This window comes from Podarcis cretensis (assembly GCF_951804945.1).
Source record: "Podarcis cretensis genome assembly, chromosome: 12".
NCBI lineage: Eukaryota > Metazoa > Chordata > Lepidosauria > Squamata > Lacertidae > Podarcis > Podarcis cretensis.
Window position 1 is genome coordinate 5,344,252 of NC_137181.1, and position 15,444 is coordinate 5,359,695.

Here is a 15,444-nt window from a genome sequence, read left to right on the forward strand (position 1 = left end):
TGCGAGAAGCCAAGTTACAGGGAACCAGGCAGAGGGCCTTCTCAGTGGTGGCGCCCTCCCTGTGGAATGCCCTCCCACTAGATGTCAGAGAAGAACAACTACCAGACTTTGAGAAGACATCTGAAGGCAGTCCTGTTCAGGGAATTTTTTTAATGTCTTTGTTGGAAGCCGCCCCGAGTGGCTGGGGTGACCCAGCCAGATAGGCTGGGTACAAATGATAAGTTATTATTATTATTACTTGGGGGTTTTTAAGCAGAGGGTGAATGGTCATCTGTCATGGATGCTTTAGCTGAGATTCTTGCATTGCAGGGGGTTAGACTAGATGATGTTTGGGTTCCTTCCAACTCTATGATTCTATGAAACAGGATTCGAGCACAAAAGCTCTCTGCCCTCTGGAGCACTTTCCAGCAACTGAGATTCAGAAGCGCTGCTGCCCGTGACCTTGGAAGCCAAACTTGGCAATCAATGCTCGTAGTCCTTTCTCCATTCCTCTGTGCCCAACCAGTCTACCTCGGCAGTCTGAGAAACCAGCTTGTGATTTTTTGATGCAGGAAGTTGGGGCCCATTGGATGGAGAGCTGTTGCTTTTGCTTTTATTTAATGTATTTGTATCTCACCTTTCTCCCAAGCTGATATTCGAGATGGCTTCCAACATTTTAAGGCATCAATTGTGCAATGCAAAGTACAAACACAATGCAGTGGTACCTTGGTTCTCAAACGCCTTGGTACTCAAACAACTTGGAATCCAGACACTGCAAACCTGGAAGTAAGTGTTCCGGTTTGTGAACTTTTTTCAGAAGCCTGGACATGCTCTGTTTTGTGTGTTACGCTGACGATTTGAGTGTTATGCTTCTGATTTGAGTGCCACATTTTCGTTTTGAGTGTGATGCTGAGGTCTGTCTGTTTCTGCTATTTATTTTGTGTTTTCGTTTTTGCGGCTTTTTTGTTTGTTTCTGCGACTGTGTGGAACCCAGTTCAGCTCCTGTTCGATTGATTGTGTGACTGCAGTACATTGTTTATTGCTTTCAATTTATGGATCAATGGTCTCGTTAGGTAGTAAAATTCATTTTAAATTTCTGTTTTAAGGGTTGTTTTTAAAAGTTTGGAATGGAGGAATCCATTTTGCATTACCGTATTTTTTGCTCTATAAGACTCACTTTTTCTTTCCTAAAAAGTAAGGGGAAATGTGTGTGCGTCTTATGGAGCAAATGCAGGCTGCGCAGCTATCCCAGAAGCCAGGAACAGCAAGAGGGATCACTGCTTTCGCTGCACAGCAATCCCTCTTGCTGTTCTGGCTTCTGAGATTCAGAATATTTTTTTTTTCTTGTTTTCTTCTTCCAAAAACTAGGTGCGTCTTATGGTCTGGTGCGTCTTATAGAGCGAAAAATAGGGTACTTTCTATGGGATAGTGTGCCTTGGTTTTGGAAAGCTTTGGTTTTGGAATGGACTTACGGAACGGATTGTGCTGGTCCCGGGGCGAGGTTACCATGAGGCGTGGTCAGAGTCTGGTCCTGGGTCGAGGGTCTGGAGACTGTCCACCAAGGGGGAAGCGAGGTCCGAAGCAAGAAGCTGGGCATGGTCGGGAACTCCGGAAGAACAGGTCTGGGTGCTGGCAGAAGCAGGTTTCCAACATCGTTGCTCCCGCAACCTGGGACTGGGCTGATTGGCCTTTATCTTCTCTGAGGCCAGGGGCGGTCCTGGCCCACAGGTGACCCGCCTCTCCTGGCCTTAAGGCAAGCACTCCTCCTGAGAGAACTTAGTTCCCTCCGCCTCTCTGCCCTGAGCCTCTGCAGCTCAGGAGAGGATGGAGGGTTACTGGACCCAGGGGGAGACTCACTTTCCCCTGACAGGGCTGGGAGAGGAACACCTGCAGGCAATGTGTCCTCCATCACCCCTGGAGCCAGAGTGGATTCACCTGGTTCCTGCTCCTGAGGATCCAGCACAGGTGCAGGCCCTTCAGACTCAAGCCCCTGCCCCAGCTCAGCCAGCCCTGGAGGCGGGGACTCCTGTGCAGGCTGGGATTCCTCAGATTCAGCTTCTGAATCAGATTCCCAGGCCATCACACGGATTAAGTTTGAGAACCAAGGTACCGCTGTAGCTAAAACCCATTCAGAGCCAGCAATTGAAATAGAGTTTGCCCTGTGATCTGTGTACCTTTGCTTTCAAAGTCCTTCCTGAACAGAAAGGTCTTAGCTTTCTAGCGGAAAGAAAACATGGAAGGAGCCAGCGTAGCTTCTGTTAGGAGCGGAATTCCATAATCTGGGTGCAGCCACAGGGAATGAGGTCTATCTCAAGCCATCATCAGCTGTGCCTCTGATGGTGGACGGGACACAGAGGAGGTGCTCACTTAAGGATCTTAGCACCCGGGCAGGTTCTTAAAGATTGACAGTGGAGTAAGCCAGAAAATGGAAAATGCCCCACCAGGCCAGCTTTTAGACTGCAGCCATTGACATCTGAGACCTCCCTTCCTGGTTCCACCCTCCACTCCCAGCCAATCTCTCTCTCACTCACTCAACCACTCGTGTGTCCTGCCAAACTGTGTGGCCAAATAGTAGGCCTTTGCACATTTTCCACAGTTTCGAAGCCTGCTATTCTGAATGGAGAATGCAACTGGTGATGCTACACCCAGACAAATTATGCTGGAGGATGTCAACTTCATTTTGCAAGCCCAGTGGTTGGAGCGCTGGGCTGCAGTCTGTGAAAAGGGAGTTTAAATCCCTTGTTGTTGTTGTTTAGTCATTTAGTCGTGTCCGACTCTTTGTGACCCCCTGGACCAGAGCACGCCAGGCACTCCTGTCTTCCACTGCCTCCTGCAGTTTGGTCAAACTCATGCTGGTAGCTTCGAGAACACTGTCCCACCATCTTGTCCTCTGTCGTCCCCTTCTCCTTGTGCGCTCCATCTTTCCCAACATCAGGGTCTTTTCCAGGGAGTCTTCTCTTCTCATGAGGTAGCCTAAGTCTTGGAGCCTCAGCTTCAGGATCTGTCTTTCCAGTGAGCACTTGGGGCTGGTTTCCTTCAGAATGGAGAGGTTTGATCTTCTTGCAGTCCATGGGACTTTCAAGAGTCTCCTCCAGACCAGAATTCAAAAGCATCCATTCTTCGGCAATCAGCCTTCTTTATGGTCCAGCTCTCACTTCCATACATCACTGCTGGGGAAACCATATCTTGAACTATACGGACCTTTGTTGGCAAGGTGATGTCTCTGCTTTTTGAGATGCTGTCTAGGTTTGTCATTGCTTTTCTCCCAAGGAGCAGGCGTCTTTTAATTTCGTGACTGCTGTCACCATCTGCAGTGATCATGGAGCCCAAGAAAGTAAAATCTCTCACTGCCTCCATTTCTTCCCATTCTATTTGTCAGGAGGTGATGGGACCAGCTTTGCCACAATGTTTGCTGGGCGTCCTTGGGCTAGTCAATACCCTCCTCCAGAGCCCACTGTCTAATGCAGCTAAAAATGAATTGGCTTGCAAATAATCCTGCTTGGCTCGTAACACTGGTCCTGAAAGACCTTCATTGGCTCCCAGTACGTTTCTGCACATCCATCTGGTGTGCAGACTGAAACCCTATCTGCCCGCAGACTGTCTCGCCAAAGTGGTGCATGCTCTGGTTATCTTCCGCATGGACTACTGCAGTGCGCTCTATGTGGGGCTACCTTTGAAGGTGACCCGGAAACTGCAACTAATCCAGAATGCAGCAGCTAGAATGGTGACTGGGAGCGGCCACCGACACCATATAACACCGGTCCTGAAAGACCTACATTGCTCCCAGTACGTTTCCGAGCACAGTTCAAAGTGTTGGTGCTGACCTTTAAAGCCCTAAACGCTCTCGGTCCAGTATATCTGAAGGAGCATCCCCACCCCCATCATTCTACCCGGACACAGAAGGCCAAGGGCCTTCTGGTGGTTCCCTTGCTGCGAGAAGATAAGTTACAGGGAACCAGGCAGAGGGCCTTCTTGGTGGTGGCTCCCTCCTATCAGATGTCAAGGAATAAACAACTATCTGACTTTTAGAAGACATCTGAAGGCAGCCTTGGCAAAGTCCCACAAGCGACAAGTGAGCTTAGCGCTCACTGCTAGTTTGTCCAGAAGGTTGTTTCTAGCGGGCCTCATGGGCAGATGGAGTAAAACATCGTCTTGGATCATGGCTGCAGAGTTTACTGTAAAATAATACGTCGTGATGGAATGGGGTTTTGTGGCAGGCCGAGAACGTTGCGGTCTGGCTGGAGTGATCAAAGGAGCTTGCGAGGATCCTGGGCCAGCGATGTGGGATTAGCTGGTAACACAGAATGCCACGAACCATTTTCTTCTCCGCTAAAAAGGCCCTTATTATTTACATTTCCACTAAAGCCAGGCAGCTGCTTTTAAGACCCCAAGGATTCCATACAGAGACGGCTCATTACAGCCTATGAAAGGAACCCAGACTCGAGGGGAAAGACTGATGAATTAGCAGAAGACGAAATGGAACGCTTGCGGGGGGTACAAAGGAGAGATGGAACATGAAAAACATCAGCTTTCGTGATCGCAGCTCCTTGTGTTTTGCATTCTCCTCACCCGTCCATCGTTTCATTGTTCAAATGCTCCACATTTCAGAAATGGTTCCCGGAAGGATGGGAGTTCTGTTGCTGACAAAGTAGGCAAGATCGATCTTTTGATGGGAAAGGAAGGATGAATGAGAGAGACAAGTCTGAGGGTTGACTCGTTTTACCTTTTTATTGGGAGAAAATGTTCCCGTCAGTTTCATGCATCTTCACACAGTTAGGTATCTGAGAGGAGGGGAGGGAAGAAGGGAAGGGAAACATGGTTTGGGGATCAGGCGTAGGATTTTTGTACTTCAGACTTGCAAGTAATGTCTGCATTCAGAGGCTTCATTCCATGAAAACAGTTTCTCTCTCACACACACCCCTTACTTTTTAAGGAATTTGAAATATACTCGGAGTCGAGAGTGGATTTCATGCTCTTTATTCAGCTCATAGTGGTGAGGAGGAATGGAAGTTCCCCCAGAATATCTGCCTTATATACATTATTTACACGATGGTCCTCACGTGATTGGCTAATTCCGGGATTCACCTGTAGGCCAATCAGGTTGCGGATTCACTTCCACCTGGAGCTGGATTGGGTGGCTCCTGTGGACCAATCAGACTGCTGAATTCGGGTCCTATTGTTCTAGGACCAATCAGACTGCTGCATTCTGGATCCTATTGTTCTAGGACCAATCAGACTGCTGCATTTTGGATACCATTCAACTCAGTACATAACACTAAGCTAACAGCCATGGCTGCCCTCCTGGACCAGTTGTAACTAAGAAGACTGTCATGGGTCTGGCTGAGGTTGGTGGGGCAGTGCCCCACATGCCTGAGTCTGATGGACCAGTCTCCATCAGACTCAGATTTTGCCAGCTCTTTGGATATTTGTGGGACACAGCTGTGTTTTGCAAGCCTGAAACCAAGTCCCCGATGGACTCAAACCACAAGGCTAAAGTTACTTGCGAGGGAAAGTTTCCAAAATAGAGCGTAGCCCAGAAAACAAAATTACAATTAAGGGGGGGAAAGGAGATATAAAAAAATGCAGTCAGAAGCACAAACTGTGGCCACACGATGTTCTGCCTGCTCCCACTCTATAATTACGCTGAAAAGCGCTGGAAGATTCAGGGATATTTTCAAAGTACACAAATATTCTCAGTTATCCTCAAACGTCCCAGCGATTATAGACTAGGGGTGGAGTTTGGGGAAGGGCGGTTTCGAAGGGCACAGAGTCTGCACCAAACTCACTTCTTGCTTCTTGGAGGCTTGAAACTTTGCCAAAATTGTTTAATGAACTGCGTGGGTGGGACTTAGGGCCTTGAGCGAGAAACTCCGAAATTTAAGCGAGGAGACTGAAAAGAAGAAGTAAGAATAAGGAAGAAAGTCATGTTCTTAGGGATAAAACCGCAGCAGAAAGGAAATTCCTGGTGGAAAATTTCATTCTGGAGAATAGGGAGAAGCCTGGTGCAGAGTGGATTTCGAGGTCCTACAATTATACAATTGCAGTTGGAAGGGACCTCAAAGGTCATCCAGACCAGCCCTCTGCAATGCAGGAATCTCAACTCAAGCGTCCATGACAGTCTCCACCCCCATCGTTCTGCCCAGACGCTGAGGTCCAGCGCCGAGGGCCTTCTGGCGGTTCCCTCATTGCGAGAAGCGAAGTTACAGGGAACCAGGCACAGGGCCTTCTCGGTAGTGGCGCCCGCCCTGTGGAACGCCCTCCCATCAGATGTCAAAGCGATAAATAACTACCTGACATTCAGAAGACATCTTAAGGCAGCCCTGTTCAGGGAAGTTTTTAATCTGTGATATTTTAGTGTATTTTTGGTTTTTATGGAAGCCGCCCAGAGTGGCTGGGGAAACCCAGCCAGATGGGCGGGGTACAAATAAATTATTATTATTATTATTATTATTATTATTATTATTATTATTATTATTATTGCCATCCAACACCATTCATTTTGACTCTGGTTTTTTTTTTAATTCATCTTTATTGATTTAAAATATCATCTTACATACCGTATTTTTTGCTCTATAAGACTCACTTTTTCCCTCCTAAAAAGTAAGGGGAAACGTGTGTGCGTCTTATGGAGCGAATGCAGGCTGTGCAGCTATCCCAGAAGCCGGAACAGCAAGAGGGATCGCTGCTTTCACCGCGCAGCGATCCGTCTTGCTGTTCTGGCTTCTGAGAGTCAGAATATTTTTTTTCTTATTTTCCTCCTCCAAAAACTAGGTGTGTCTTATGGTCCGGTGTGTCTTATAGAGCGAAAAATACGGTATATATTACAGATAGTTACATCAAAATTAAACACAAAAATATAATAGAAAAAAGATAAAGATAATAAAAATAAAAAGCAAAAAAGAGTTAAGAAGAAATGAATATTGATTATAACATCCTGTCTTTTCTAATAAAGTCTTCTGAAAGAAACTTCCAATCGTTCTCGTTGTACTTTTTCTATTGTCTTAATTATATCGCACAGTTTGTTTTATAACTTTTCCTGTATATTCATCTTGTATATTTATTCCATTTGTTTATTATATACAAGTATCATTCAGTTCTGCTAGGATAAACTTATTATTACACTATAATCTTATATATTCTTTGAATAGTCTCCATCCTCTGAATATTTTTTGATTTGGGGCTCCTTCGACTTTTCCGGTCAGCTTTGCTAATTGAAAGTACTCTAGCAGCAGTGATTGCCAATCTATTATTGTAGGTGTTGTTTCCCATTTCCAACTTCTGGCTATCAGTATTCTTGCAGCTGTAACTGAATACATAAGCAGTGGTCTTGTATTTTGCTTTATTTCTATTGGCAGTATTCCTAGAAGGAAAATCTCCGGCCTTTTTTAAAAAGTAAGGTTATATAATTTCTGAAATTCATCATATATTTTATTCCAAAACTCGCTTATAACTATACAAGTCCACCACACATGATAAGGTAAAGGGTAAAGGGACCCCTGGCCATTAGGTCCAGTCATGACCGACTCTGGGGTTGCGGTGCTCATCTCGCTTTATTGGCCGAGAGAGCCAGCATACAGCTTCCGGGTCATGTGGCCAGCATGACTAAGCCGCTGCTGGCGAACCAGAGCAGCGCACGGAAACGCCGTTTACCTTCCCGCCGGAACGGTACCTATTTATCTACTTGCACTTTGATGTGCTTTCGAACTGCTAGGTTGGCAGGAGCAGGGACCGAGCAACGGGAGCTCACCCTGTCACGGGGATTCGAACCGCCGACCTTCTGATCGGCAAGCCCTAGGCTCTGTGGTTTAACCCACAGCGCCACCTGTGTCCACCACATATGATAGTAAGATCCTATTTCCATTCATTTTGACTCTGACATCAGTTGGGGTTTGCCAGCTGCTAGTACCCTACTTTACAGAGAGCAATCTTTTAGGGATTGGGGAATTTGTGGCTCTTTAGCTATTGCTGGGCTGCATCACCCACCATCCCCAACCACTGAGCATGCTGGCTGGTGCTGATGGGAGTTATAGTTCGGCAGCGCCAGAGGTTTCCCCATCCCTGTTCTCTTTGCGTGGAGAGCACCGATAGCGAGCGCCGAGTGAGCAGACTCTGCAGGCACACTGCTCACTGCATCACAGCCTTTCCCGTCGTGGAAAGATAGATGCATTTCTAATTAAACTATAGCCATTGTTTCCAAAAGTGCATGTCTGCATCTACATTACTGCAATGCGTTAAAAGTAGGGCCGCCTCTGATGACGGTTCGGAAACTTCAACTGGTGCAGAATTCAGTGGTCAGGTTATGGGCCCAGCAGGTTGTTCACTGGAACAGCAATAACAACATCTTATTATTTATACCCCACCCATCTGGCTGAGTTTCCCCAGCCACTCTGGGTGGCTCCCAACAGAATATTAAAAACACGATAAAGCATCAAACATGAAAAGCCTCCCTAAACAGGGCCACTTTCAGTTGTCTTTTAAAAGTAAAATAGTTGTTTATTGCCTTGACATCTGACGGGAGAGCGTTCAACTGGGCAGGCGCCACCACCAAAAAGGCCCTCTGTCTGGTTCCCTGTAACCTCACTTCTCGCAATGAGGGAACCGCCAGAAGGCTCTCGGCGCTGGACCTCAGTGTCTGGGCAGAATGATGGTGGTGGACACACTCCTTCAGGTATACTGGACTGAGGCCGTTTAGGGCTTTAAAGGTCAGCACTAACACTTTGAATTGTGCTCGGAAACATACTGGGAGCCAATGCAGATCTCTCAGGACCGGTGTTATGTGGTCTCGGCGGCCACTCCCAGTCACCAGTCTAGCTGCTGCATTCTGGATTAGTTGCAGTTTCCGGGTCACCTTCAAAGGTAGCCCCACGTAGAGCGCATTGCAGTAGTCCAGGCGGGAGATAACCAGAGCATGCACCACTCTGGTGAGACAGAGGGTCTCAGCCTGCGTACCAGACGGAGCTGGTAGACAGCTGACCTGGACACAGAACTGACCTGCGCCTCCATGGAAAGCTGTGAGTCCAAAATGACTCCCAGGCTGCGCACCTGGTCCTTCAGGGGCACAGTTACCCCATTCAGGACCAGGGAATCCTCCACACCAGCCCACCCCCTGTCCCCCCAAAACAGTACTTCTGTCTTGTCCTTCTTGGCTGGCTTGCCCACACCCTTCTTCTTATTGTCCTTTGGCTTAGTCGGAGCGGCTTCTCCCCTCGAGGCACCTTGGCTTTTGATCCATTTACTGATTTCTACATTTAAGAAAACAACAACCACGGAAACACACAGCGAGAGGCAGCTGGTTCCGATCTCCAGGCCTGGCACAGCTTAGCTGTTATCTCTTCCATCACCATCCCAGGCCCCTCACTGCTGACAGCGGAAAAATGTTTACACAGAGAGCCCGTGGGAATGTTGGAGTCCGTTTGCTCTCGGGTGAGAGAGCGAAGTGAGAGAGCAGAGAAGCCGGCTTATCTGATGCACAACAGCTACAACGAGGAAACGGGCAGGCCAGGGACACAGGAATGTCAGAAGAGGCTGGTGGATCGGACCAATGGCTCATCTAGTCTGGCATCGTCTTCTCACAACCCCAACCAGCAAGCAGGATTCGAAAACAAGTTCAGCTCTTCTCTCCTGTGGTTTCTAGAAACTGGTGTTCAGAAACATTGCTGTCTTCAGCCATGGAGGCCCAGCCCAGGCATCATGGCTAGTAGCCACTGAGATCGCCCTCTCCTCCATGAATTTGTCTAAATGGAATATACTTGGAGACGAGAGTGGATTTCATGCTCTTTATTCAGCTCATAGTGGTGAGGAGGAATGGAAGTTCCTATGTCGCGAAGGCTGACATTTCAACAGAGCACGTGCCTTTGCTAGACTCTCTCTTTTTTTTAAATATATTTTATTAAGGGTTTTCTTGTTTTACAGTGTAAGTGTAATGCCTCAGATTTTTTTTCCCCCCCGTGTAACATTTTTACAAATCCATTTCATTTGTTGAGGCATTAGGGGGAGAAGAAAAAAGAAAAGAAAGAAAAAAGAAAAAAAAGAAGAAGAAGAAAGGAGGGTGGAAGGAGGGGAGATGGATGGGGGTGGGGTGGGGTAGCGGTGTTTCTATTATGCTTAATGTATGTAGTTTGGTGTCAGCGTGCTTGTGTTGTTCACTTGTGTTCCTTTGGTGGTGAGAGAGGTTGGGGTTGGCCTAGGATGTGATTGTTTGTTTGTGATTGGCTGTGATGATCTTTGTTTTCGTGTGTGAGTGAGATGGGTGGATGTTTTGGATCAAGTTAGCCATATTGATTTGTATGCTGTTGGTGGATTATTGTCTTTGAGCACATGCTAAAAGCACTCTTCTTTAGGCAAGCATACCTAGATGCTTAGGAAGTTGAAGTCATTTTAACCTTAATATTTTAGTTTTTGTATGCTTTTATTTAGGGTTGTTAATTTATCTTGATTTTACCGCTGTGGTGTTTTTTGTGTTTGTTTTGGTAAACCACTTTGCAGGTTGTTTAAAACAATTTTTATTAAATAAACAATAAATATAAATAAAATAACACAAGCAAAACACAATCCATCCTGTAGATTTAAGTATCTGTCCACAGTCGCCTACTTGTTATCAGAGGCTCAGAATCCACATTTCTTTGTAAGAAAATATGAAAGAACGTAAAACCATTTTTGCAGGCATATATATATACACACACACACACACCGTGTTTTTCGCTCTATAAGACGCACCAGACCACAAGACGCACCTAGTTTTTGGAGGAGGAAAACAAGAAAAAAAATATTCTGAATCTCAGAAGCCAGAACAGCAAGAGGGATCGCTGCACAGTGAAAGCAGCAATCCCTCTTGCTGTTCTGGCTTCTGGGATTGCTGCGCAGCCTGCATTCGCTCCATAAGACGCACACAAATTTCCCCTTACTTTTTAGGAGGGAAAAAGTGAGTCTTATAGAGCAAAAAATACGGTAAATAAAGGTGTGGGGGGGGCGACAAGAAATTTTCTGCACCGGGCACCACCTGACCTTCCTACGCCTCTGACTGGAAGAAGCAAAGATCACCTGTGTCAAAGCAATGATTCTTCAACATCAACTTCATTGGACCGGTCATGTGCGGATGCTTGTTTATTGTCTTCCAAAGCAACTACAGTGGTACCTGGAGTTACAAACGCTTCGGGTTACAAACTCCGCTAACACGGAAGTAGTACCTCGGGTTATGAACTTTGCCCCAGAATGGAAATCACGCGCCAGTGGCACGGCAGCAGCGGGAGGCCCCATTAGCGAAAGCACACCTCAGGTTAAGAACAGTTTCGGGTTAAGTACGGACCTCTGGAATGAATTAAGTTCGTAATCTGAGGTACCACTGTACTCTATTCCGAACTTAAAATGGGAAGCGTAATGCTGGTGGTCATCAAAAGAGGTTTAAAGACTGTCTCAAGGCAAATCTTTAAAAATGTAGTATAAACACTGACAACTGGGAAACACTGGCCTGCGAGCGCCCCAGTTGGAGAACAGCCTTTACCAAAGGTGTCATGGGCTTTGAAGACACTCAAACTCAGGACGCAAGGGAGAAACGTGCTAAGAGGAAGGAACGCTTGGTAAATCCACACCGTGATCAACTCCTACCCGAGAACCAATATCCCCACTGTGGAAGGGGTCACTTACGGACTCATTGTTAAAACCGTGTTTATAGAATACAATCTTACCCGACTACGAGGGATCGCCAAAGAAGAAGATCAAGGGAAGTAATAGTGCCACTGTATTCTGCTCTGGTCAGACCTCACCTGGAGTACTGTGTCCAGTTCTGGGCACCACAGTTCAAGAAGGACACTGACAAACTGGAACGTGTCCAGAGCAGGGCAACCAAAATGGTCAAAGGCCTGGAAACGATGCCTTATGAGGAACGGCTAAGGGAGCTGGGCATGTTTAGCCTGGAGAAGAGGAGGTTAAGGGGTGATATGACAGCCATGTTCAAATATATAAAAGGATGTCACATAGAGGAGGGAGAAAGGTTGTTTTCTGCTGCTCCAGAGAAGCGGACACGGAGCAATGGATCCAAACTACAAGAAAGAAGATTCCACCTAAGCATTAGGAAGAACTTCCTGACAGTAAGAGCTGTTTGACAGTGGAATTTGCTGCCAAGGAGTGTGGTGGAGTCTCCTTCTTTGGAGGTCTTTAAGCAGAGGCTTGACAACCATATGTCAGGAGTGCTCTGATGGTGTTTCCTGCTTGGCAGGGGGTTGGACTCGATGGCCCTTGTGGTCTCTTCCAACTCTAGGATTCTATGATTCTAAGAAGAAAGGGTGGCGATGTTCCATCTCCACTGCTGGAAGCAGTGAGTTTCCAAATGCTGGGAATCACAAGCAGGGAGAATGCTCTTGCGCCCATGTCCCCCTTGCATGCTTCCCACAGGCTGGCCACTGTGAGAACAGGATGCTGGACTCGATGGGTCTTGTCTTGATTCAGCAGGTCTCTTCCGATGTTTTTTATGTCAGTCTTTAAGATTATGACTGAACCATACCTTCACAGCTCTCCTGCTACTTGCCCTGCACTGCCCCCATGGTTCTTGCCTGCCTTTCCCTCGCTCGTTTTCATGCAGACTTTCTGTTCAAAGCATGTTTTGCAATGCCCCAAGCCTTTCCCAGTTGCAAAGATAGATATCCATTGAAATATACTCGGAGTCGAGAGTGGATTACATGCTCTTTATTCAGCTCATAGTGGGAGGAGGAATGGAAGTTCCCCCAGAATGTCTGCTTTATATACATTATTTACACAATGGGCCCCACGTGATTGGCTGATTCTGGGATTTTCCTGTAGGCCAATCAGGTTGTGGATTCACTTCCACCTGGAGCTGGATTGGGTGGCTCCTGTGGACCAATCAGACTGCTGCATTCTGGATCCTATTCAACTCAGTACATAACACCCATCATGCAGACCTCTCAAGGGTGATCAAGAAGCAGATGCCAAGGAAATCTTTTTGCGAATCTAAAGCGTTCCATGATATGACAGATCACTGGTTCAGCTCGCCAAATGAATCCACTGGCAATTTTCCGGAAATGAACAGCGGGGCTTTTATTTATGCAAACAGACGGCTGCAGATAACATTGTTGATTGTTCCTGATACGCCTCAATGGTCGAAAGGCCCAATCATACAAGAATAATAATATTAGCGATAATGATAATAATAATGGCTATCACCATTCCACCTCTTGCAAAGCATCAACACCGCAAAGGACAAAAGAAACAAACATATTCAGAGTGGACAATGGAGGAAAAACACAGAACAGGACAGCCAAGATAAATTGGAATCCCATCAAGTGCTGCCTTGGCAGAAAGCGTTGCCAGTTTGTCACCTGGGGAGGAATTTAGAGTCCGCAAAACATGCCATCGGAACAATGAAGGTGTCTGTCTTTTTCTCCCTACTCTGCTATCTCAACAGATATCAAGGTTGGACTCACCGGGAAACAATTGTGTTGAGATTCTGTGTAATAAGAGATTGTGGCATGAATGCAGCTGGGAAAGGCTGGCTCTCCTTGATTAATGTTTCTCACCTTGCAAGGAATTTAATACCTGCCGGTGTGCTGGGCTTCTATACGCATAAATAAGAGCTGGAAAGTGTTCGGGAAAGGGCAACCGAAATACTTGGTGGAGGATGAAGCGCCTCCCTTGTGAAGAAAGGTCGTGGCGTCTGGGACTTTTTAGTTTGAATAAAAGGTGAGTAAGAGGTGATCACTGCAGATGGTGACAGCAGTCACGAAATTAAAAGATGCCTGCTTCTTGGGAGAAAAACCATGACAAACCTAGACAGCATCTTAAAAAGCAGAGACATCACCTTGCCGACAAAGGTCCGTATAGTTAAAGCTATGGTTTTCCCAGAAGTGATGTATGGAAGTGAGAGCTGGACCATAAAGAAGGCTGATCGCCAAAGAATGGATGCTTTTGAATTCTGGTGCTGGAGGAGACTATTGAGAGTCCCAAGGACTGCAAGAAGATCAAACCTCTCCATTCTGAAGGAAATCAGCCCTGAGTGCTCACTGGAAGGACAGATCCTGAAGCTGAGGCTCCAAGACTTTGGCCACCTCATGAGAAGAGAAGACTCCCTGGAAAAGACCCTGATGTTGGGAAAGATGGAGGGCACAAGGAGAAGGGGAAGACAGAGGACGAGATGGTTGGACAGTGTTCTCGAAGCTACCAGCATGAGTTTGACCAAATTGCGGGAGGCAGTGGAAGACAGGAGTGCCTCGCGTGCTCTGGTCCATGGGGTCACGAAGAGGCAGACATGACTAAATGACGACAACAGGATGGAGAGTCTCAGTGCATTAACCACCCCCACCCCCAGAAGATCTCGCTTCTCCATTAGTCAAAGCAAGCAGGTCTCTGTGTCTCCAGCTTCCACCTGCTACCAGCTTGGCTTACACACATCTTTCTGGCAATTGTTCTCCTTTCTACCTAGCAGCTAGGTATTGGGGGGTTGGGTGGGGAGGAAAGGTCCACACATTACCCTGGATGACACCATAACTTAGCTGTAGCTCTTGCAACCAAGTTCATTCTTTTGGGACACTGATGAGGACACTTGGATGGTCAGCTAAGAAAGAAACTTGTCTGACCAGCTCAGCAACAGAATCCTGTGTTAGATTCTAACGGTCCCTGGGCACAGGGCCCCCCAAATTGGAAGGGATTCAGGGCATCATCTAGATGGAACACCCCCAGCCCACACTAATAATTCTAAGAAATAATAACAATCAAATTCTATCCCTTGCCCCTCTTCCGTTGGCTTCCTGACTTCCTCTTTGGTTGTGTGAGAATCGTTGGGTCTCTGCAGGATCTTGCCCAAGATTTGAGCTTCCTTCTTGAGAATACGACATCGGGGCCAGCGAGTCCTGCGACTCATGGTGCTAAACATCCTGCTGACCTCATGAGATGTGGGTTTTGTGGGCTTTGGGTTTTTTTTGCTCATTCTTCTGTTCTACGGCTGCTGGACTTTGCCCAGGAAGAAATGCACCCAAGGCTTTTCAAAATGGTTAACTCTGCGCCGCCACCCCCCAAAGTAGTCAACCATTAGCTTGCAGGGGAGACCATATCCGGCAAGATGTTTTGGTGCCAAGTCACACAGCCCAGTGCTCATTATGTTTTCCTTTAACCACAACTCATCCGGTCTGGTTAATCTTAACCCAGAAGACCTAGAATGAGCTGGGTTCATTATATATATAAAAAAGGTTTTTGCCACCTTCCTTTTCTTCAGGACTGTTTCTTTTTCTTTTTTATTGGCTGTGCAAAAAAGCTCATCCGCTATTAGTCACACAGTGTCTCTTTCCTTACTTCTCACATACTGATCTCCATGTCCCTTGTGTCTTAATAAGGGCAAAGTGAGGCTCTGACAGAAGGTGGTCGCCAATGAGGGCCTTCTCGGTGGTGGCGCCCGCCCTGTGGAACGCCCTCCCATCAGATGTCAAGGAAATAAACAACTACCTGACTTTTAGAAGACAT

General features: G+C 46.8%; 1 long non-coding RNA gene across 1 annotated transcript in view; it reads right to left on the reverse strand.

The window, feature by feature from the left end:
* Positions 1-14,201, reverse strand: part of LOC307199352 — a 199,145-nt gene extending 184,944 nt beyond the window's left edge. The window contains exon 1 of the long non-coding RNA XR_013831916.1: positions 13,790-14,201. This is a non-coding gene — a long non-coding RNA (uncharacterized lncRNA). The remainder of the gene's footprint in view (positions 1-13,789) is intronic.
* Positions 14,202-15,444: the final 1,243 nt, after the last annotated feature.